Genomic DNA, 8146 nt, shown 5'->3' with positions numbered 1-8146 from the left:
ACTAACATAGATCAACCGGTATCCATAAATTATGAACCTTTCTCAAAACATTTGCCAACTAAGTAGCCATTCATAAGATCACAATGTTAAGATGTCATCGAATTCAATTAAATGAGTAAATACTCCAACTCAAATCCAACAAACACAAAACTAAGTAACCGATCATAAGATCACAATGCTAAGATGCCAATGAGTAAATATTCCAACGCAAATCCAAAAAAACATAACACGCCGAACCTCTTTAGAGAGTATGAATAACCAAGTAAAAATATTGCTTATAATAAAATAGGAAGGATGATAAAGTTTGATATAGAATCCAAACATCAAGTCCATGATCTGGGACGCCAATGATTTTGTTGAGGAAGCAAGGGAACCTCCAGTCTGCCTTGTAGTTGTGTTGCCACTCTTCAGATAATATGGCTGAGAAAGAGCATTTGATGTGATTAGGGTTATGTTAACTTGGTCATTATCTATCAAAAGACTCAAAATGAACCAAATCTGTTTTGCAAAGTGTTATGATAACTCACCCGTAATACTAAATTCTCTTCTCATGGAAATCTTTTGGTTTAAATTGGTTTTCTTCCAGTAATGAGTTCAAATAAAACCACTCCAAAAGCTATTACAAAAATGCCATCATCCAGGAAATCAAACCAATAAGAAATCAATAAATCCTCATTTTCAGTTAGCAAGTGAAAGATTTCCATGGCATGCCTCACTTAGTACCTACCTGCAGTGTGAGGCACATATGTAGCATTCTTGGACTATTGAACTCCAATGTAATCTCCAAGAGGCACATCATTAAGCTGGTAAAACCAAATAACAAAATTAACAAAATTTTCAAATTAACCTAAACACAATGTACACTTTCTAACCTAAACAAAAAAGCCTATTAATTTCTCAGATTCTCAGATTTAAAACATCTAATAACAACAGTACAAATAAACATAAATAATTGAAACTAATCTAGTGACCAATCCTTTTCAAATGATGTTAAAACAAACATAAAAATATGGAATTTAAACATATACATCAAGAAATCGAAATGGGGGAAAAGTTCAATAGAAGACCTGAACATCGTCGAAGCTTTATCTGTTGAAGAGCTTGACTTTGATTTGATTGAGATCAACTTCGATGGCGACGACAACGACCGGTTTCAGCCAGGACCGTAAAAAATGATTAACATCAAGAAACTCAGAGACCTAAAACTCTTCGTGGAAGATGATTTTTTTAAAACAATTTCCGAATACTTCAAGCAAACCCATTGAGCGAAACAAAGTGATCTAAAAACCCTAAAAGAAACAATCAAAACATCAATACAAAGAGAGATGGAAGGAACCTATGCAAGGACCTGAAGGAAGAAGGAACAGAGGAAATTGTTGTTGCAGTTGGTGGAAGATGGAACGAAAAGGTGAAGAATGAGATCACTCATAACTTCTGTTTGCTTAAATAAATGGGAAAATCTGGATGATTGAAGAGAAACTTAAAAGATTTGTTTTTCGTTTTCCAATAACTTATTTTCTGCATTTTAGAAGATATGTTGGAAGAAGAATAGGTTTCAAAGATCACGTGGATAGTTTCCAAGGCAAAAAGTAAAAGGAAATTGCACATTCCAATAAAAGATTCTAATTAATTAGGGTTAAAGGTAATTGAATGATTTTATTGTGGAATTACGTTTAGGGATATGATAAACTCCCTTAAAATTGTTTTGATTATTGGCTCTATGTCTGCATGACCCAATGAAAATGCACCGATGCAATAAAAAAGCGTGTTCCAATAAAGAAGTTTTGCATTAAATTGGATGTTGGAATGTAATCATGATTAGAAAATTTATTTATTAATTAAAATATTAAGGGAGATGCAATTACATCTATGTCCCCATTTATCACCCTCAAAATAGTGATTAAAGGGATAATTATAGAATTTCATATGTATTCTACTTTATTATATTAAAAGTAGATAACATAGATTTTATAGTATCTAATATATAAATACTTTTAATATATGATTTGGACCCACTAATTAAAATTTCTAGATCCCTCTATGCATAATACTAATACTAACGTGAGACTTAAGACCCTGCATAGGGGTGCAGTTACCGTGCATAGATAAAAATCTATGCACGGTGCATAGATTATTATGGACCCTTGGATCATTAGATCAAATTCTAAAGATCAATTGTTATTACTCAATACTCAACACTCACTACTCAAAACTCAATACTCATCACTCAATACTCAATACTCAATACTCAATACTGGATTAAAAACATGATCCAATGGCTTAGATTGACTTATGCATGGTGCATAAGGAAAATCCTTATGCATATTAGCCAATGCCCCTGCATAGTATCTCAACATTTATTCTATGCTCTATCTATCTCAACATTTGGGAAAACCAATATCAGTGGACGTTCTATGGAGCTTCTAACAATGAGATTGAAGCTTTCATTTATTGAACACCTCTTTGAAGAAGATGTGCTATTTGTATTATCTCTTCCTTGTAGAACTCGGGTTCACATGGTTTTGGGAGTAACTTTTCACCCTTTAACATAAAAATCCCAGATGACATGTTGGGCCTATTTTCCGATTTCCGTTGTACACACAATAGACCCACATGAATAAATCTTAATATTTTTGAACTTATGGCCTCATCATATAATTTGTCAGCCATTAACTCCTCTGGCCTTTCTTCAATCCATAACCTCCATGCCTAAAATAAAATCAAAGTTATATAATTAGGGTAAGCTAAAGCCATACTGATACTGAGGGTCACAAAATCCGCGATTCTTCTGACCACTAATGATCTCAAGTACAACGACTCCAAAGCTAAAAACATTAGATTTTGTTGAGAAATATCCATGCACTGCATACTCTGGACTGGAGGCATATATCCGCTGCAAGAATCTTGGTGGAGATACAGCAGCCCCCGAGCAATCCCATCAATAATTTGCAAGCGCTTTGTCCAATCTAATAGTTTACTTCACGTAGTATCTAACAAATTTCACATTCTTAAGTTAGCATGAGTACTTTTGTGAATTAAGGTAAGAAATTAACTTGCTATGGTAGTAACCAAGACTTTGCCTTCTATACTGATCCAAAGCCACCTTCTCCTAACTTGTTTTGGTAAGAGAAATTATTTCTGACATTAATGATGGTTGAAAAAGCAAATACTGTTGGCAAGTCATCCTCTTTCTTCTCCTTCTTGTGGTTCCATTGAATCATTTTTTTTTATATACCCTGGTATATTGTAAGATACATTATAATAGTTATAATATTGAACTATTGTAGAATATCATGAAATTTACTTATCATAAAATTTTCACCTGGCTTACCAAGCTTCTTCCTAAATGTTGATGTCGCCAATAGAAGAGCTGTAAGTCCTATGATGAACTCAAATCCGAGTTTCTCAGCTGATTTTCAAATCCACAGCTGATTTTCTCTCACTTCCGTAAACTTGAATACATTCGCGAAGATATAAGATCGGCCATACATAGGAGATCGAAAACCGCTTCGGAAGCTATCAGAACGGCGATATATCGGAGATCGGAAACCACTTCAGAAGGTATTAGATCGGTGATACATCGGAGATCGGAAACCGCTTCGGAAGGCATCAGATCGGCGATACATCGGAGATAGGAAACCGCTTCGGAAGGTATCAGATCGATCTCACGATTGCTCGAAGAAGTCGCAGTAGTAGCAACAGAGCAATCACTATCACAACGCAGAAAGCTTATCGTCGTTTTGGTCATCATCTTCGTTATCGTCGTTTTTGAAGTCTTTATGTCGTTTTGTTGTTGAAGAAGAAAACCAAGAGTATTCATCTAAGGACTATCGGTTGAGTTCGTTGTAATTTGTTAGAAGAGAGGAGGACACGTTGACCAATGAGATTGGTTTTAATTGTGAATTTGTTATTTAGAAATGGAAATATCTGAATATAAAAAGCATAAGAAAGTGGTCAAAAACATTACCAATTGAATGTGTCACTCTCATCTTGCTCTCAAGATCGACATTAGTAAGGCGTATGATAGAGTGGATTGGAATTTCTTGAGTGGGATGCTTAAGCGTATGGGTTTTGCGGAGAAGTGGATTCAGTGGATGATGATGTGTGTTACGTCGGTGCAATATTCAGTGCTTGTGAATTCGGAGAGTGTTGGACCTATTAAACCAGGAAGAGGACTAAGGCAAGGGGACCCACTGTCTCCTTACCTTTTTATTATTATAGCTGAAGGTCTTTCAGCCCTTATCAAAGAGTCGGTGGCTAAAGGAGCCATCCATGGCGTTCAAATATGTAGAGGGGCACCTAGTGTGTCCCATCTACTTTTTGCTGACGACTGTTTTTTATTTTGCAGGGCCAATTTAGAGGAGGTTCATCATCTTATGCAGAAATTAGATACTTATGCCAAAGCTTCTGGACAGGAAATCAATATGGCCAAATCTGAAGTGTACTTTAGCCGTAATCTTAGCAAAGCTGCTCAAGAGGATCTTGCTAACATAATGGGTGTTCGCCATGTTTTAGGTACTGGTACGTATTTGGGACTCCCGTCTATGGTGGGAAGGAGTAAAAAAGCAACTTTCGCCTTTATAAAGGATCGTGTCTGGAAGAGGATTAATGCTTGGCGGGGTAGATCGTTATCCAAAGCGGGTAAAGAAGTTATGATCAAATCAGTTCTTCAATCCATCCCGGCTTACATCATGAGTATTTTTATCATTCCGGATGGGGTTGTTAAAGATATTGAGAAAATGTTGAATTCGTTCTGGTGGGGAGGTGGGCACAATAATAAGGGGATCAGATGGATGGCGTGGGATAAGTTATCTTGTAGCAAGAAGGATGGAGGGTTGGGGTTTCGAGATTTCCGAGCGTTTAATATGGCTATGGTTGCCAAACAGGGATGGCATTTTTTAACAAAACCTCATGCTCTTGTATCTAGAATTTTTAAAGCCAGGTACTTTCCACGATGCTCCTTTTTTGACGCTAATATTGGTAATAATCCGAGTTTTGTTTGGAGAAGTATTTGGCAATCCAGAAGTGTTCTGACTCGTGGGTGCAGGTGGAGTATAGGTGATGGGAGTCAGATCAAAGTGATGAATGATTCTTGGATCCGGGGTGAGGAAGATGGATATTTAGAAGGCCCTCAACGGCAAGGTGCGTATAATATTACTGTTAAAGATCTTATGTTGCCTAATGTTAAACAGTGGGATGTGCATCTCATTAGGGATCTCTTTGATGATACAGTTACAAAAAGTATCCTTCAGGTGCCTTTGATTGAGGAGGTGGGAGAGGACTCTTTGATTTGGAAGGCCGAGCAGAATGGGATATATAGTGTGAGGTCGGGGTATAGAATTTGGAGGGAAGCTCAAACAAAACATCTACCGGGAGGGGTCTCGGAAGACTGGAGTAGTATTTGGAACATCAGAGCACCTCCTCGGGTGAAGCATCTTTTATGGAGGATTTGCAAGGGTTGTTTACCAACTAGACAAAGACTTCAACAACTTCACGTTCAGTGCCCGTTAGGGTGTCAGTTTTGTGAAGATCATATTGAGGATGATTGGCATGTGTTGTTTGGATGTAATGCTACAAATCAATGTTGGCGGGCAGCAGGTTTGTCTTCAGTGATCGATCCCCGGTTAATGCCCTTTGTTGATACTAAAACTATTATTCTTGATATTTGTAGCCGGGAGGATAGGAAGGTTGCCGGGCGTGTAGCTGTTATGGTAGAAGTGTTATGGAGGAATAGGAACAATAAATTATGGAATAATGAGAATGAGGATGCCACTACTCTCGGTTTAGTGGCAATTAGTAACTGGCAGGCTTGGTTTGCGGCACAACAGGACCATAGTAATAACAATTCCAATCAAATTCTTACGAGATGGGAACCTCCTATGGTGGGGTGGGTCAAGTGTAATGTTGATGCAGGATTTAACTCTCAAAGTGGTACTACTAATAGAGGATGGTGTGTTCGGGATAACCTTGGTCGCTTTATATCTGCAGGAACGGCTTGGGATACAGGTACTCAATCTATATTAGAAGCGGAAGCTCATGCACTTAAAGAAGCAATCCAAGGGGTTATTGTATTGAATCTCCGACATGTGATCTTTGAAAGTGACTCCCAATTGGTTGTCCAGGCCCTTCAAAATAAGAGTTCGGGTAGATCCGAGTTTAACCAAATTATTTCTTCTTTAAAAGCCTTGTTGCTTTCTTTTTCTAACTTTGAGGTAAAGTTTATAAAACGTCAAGCGAATTCGGTTGCCCACGCATTAGCAAAGGCGGCCAATTCTTGGTCTAGGCGTAGTAGTTTTCATTTGATACCTCCTTGTATTGAACATCTGTTGATTAATGATATGAATTAAGTTTGCTTTTGTCAAAAAAAAAAAAGAATCAGACACACGTGACGAAATAGTAGAGTAAAACAAGTTGACTTGAGATTTTCTCAACCAACAACTAACATTTTCCTTAAATATGTTATTTATGTATTCACTTAATAAAATTTTAAAGAAGAGAGATGAAATATAAGAGATAGTTAGAGAGAAATTAGTGAAGGAGAGAGTTGGAGAGAAATTAGTGAACGAGAGGATCCAAACCCCTATTTTATAGATAAAATATCATTATTATTAATGGTATACATAAAAAAGTTAATTTAACTAATTTTTTTAAGTTATAAAACAATTTGGGCTCTGTTTGGTAAGTCATGTTTTCGAGCTTATAGCTTATGTCTTATGTCTTATAAGCTCATATGATAATTTAGACCCGTTTGGTAACGGTCTTTTCATCACGAGCTTATAACTTATTTTACTAGCTTATAGCTTATTTTCCAGACGCTATTTCAAATAGCGTTTTAGCTTATGTCTTATAGCTTATTATTTTTTCTTCCTTTTTTATCCTTATTATTTTAATTAAAATCCATTTTTAACCATTATAATTTATTTTAATTTAAAATAAAATAAATATATATTAAATATCTTTTATGTCATTTTACATTTATAAGTTAATTGAACCGCTAATTTTATCAAACACTTCAATTAGCTTATAAGCTATCAGTCTCAACCATCCGCTATAAGTTATAAGTCATCAGTCATCAGCCACCAGTTATAAGCTATAAGCTACCAGCTAGCTTATCAGTCAACCGCTATTTTTACCAAACAGACCCTTGAGCTTTTCTAATTTATTAAATTTGTGTAAGTTTAAAAAAAATTAACTCGTTAAATAAAAAATACTATTTTATCTATAAAATTATTTAGTTTATTAATAATTTAATCATATAAAAATCACTCAAGATAAATCATATTATAATTTTTTAAAAATAATTAAAAATATATTTATATAAATAATTTTGAGATAAGTTGCATTTGTAATTTAAAATATAAGTTAATTATTTTAATCTTTTATATTATTATTTAACTCTTTAAAATAAATTTAGATAACAATAATAAATACAAAAGTGCAAGCACGGGTTAAAATTTATTTAAGTAAATAAAATATTTTAGAACTAATTATAATTTACAAATAAATTTGTAATTACAAATTTACAAATAATTTAAGTAAATAAAATATTTTACATCCTAAAAAGAATAAATGGAAACAAATTTTTCACTATTTATTGTCGAATATTATTTACAATTCAATTTCTTATTTTTATTGTCGGTGTCATATTGAAAAACTTATAATTTTTTTTTTTAATTTATTGTCAAGGATTATCATCAATGCAAATTCTAACTCAATAAAAATATGTCAAATAATATATATTGAGTTATTTTTGGATTTAAGCTACTAATAAAGAAATAGTTTACAATGTCAACAAATTATTCTTTTAAATGAAAATAATTTACACATTAATTATAAATCAACTTCATAAATCTTACTTATATCAATATATGAAACTAATTTTTTAAAATTTAATATAATTGATATATCAATAACAATTATTTTGATTCGTAAACATTCAATTTTTATTCTCAATATATAATTGATAATTGATATAAATCAATTTCATAAATCTTACTTATATCAATATAGTTGATATAAATCAATTTCATAAATCTTACTTATATCAATATATAAAACTAATTTTTTAAAATTTACTATAATTGATATATCAATAACAATTATTTTGATTCGTAAACATTCAATTTTTATATCAATAACAATTATA

At 33.6% G+C, this 8146-nt stretch overlaps 2 long non-coding RNA genes across 3 annotated transcripts; both read right to left on the bottom strand.

Moving 5' to 3' along the window:
* Positions 1-236: 236 nt before the first annotated feature.
* LOC131657148 (uncharacterized) lies at positions 237-1181 on the bottom strand. The gene is made up of 3 exons (XR_009300514.1): positions 1068-1181; positions 528-803; positions 237-420 (listed from the first exon to the last, which is right to left on the bottom strand). It is a non-coding gene; the product is annotated as an uncharacterized LOC131657148 (long non-coding RNA).
* Positions 1182-2342: 1161 nt separating this feature from the next.
* Positions 2343-3868, bottom strand: LOC131657146 (uncharacterized). 2 transcript variants are annotated; one of them, XR_009300512.1, is made up of 2 exons: positions 3323-3868; positions 2343-3236 (listed from the first exon to the last, which is right to left on the bottom strand). It is a non-coding gene; the product is annotated as an uncharacterized LOC131657146 (long non-coding RNA). The 2 variants fall into 2 exon arrangements; XR_009300513.1 differs by having other exon boundaries at positions 3332-3868.
* Between the last annotated feature and the right edge of the window lie 4278 nt (positions 3869-8146).

This window comes from Vicia villosa, linkage group LG3 (assembly GCF_029867415.1).
Source record: "Vicia villosa cultivar HV-30 ecotype Madison, WI linkage group LG3, Vvil1.0, whole genome shotgun sequence".
Classification (NCBI taxonomy): Eukaryota; Viridiplantae; Streptophyta; class Magnoliopsida; order Fabales; family Fabaceae; genus Vicia; species Vicia villosa.
This window is presented reverse-complemented; position numbering and strand designations above follow the sequence as displayed.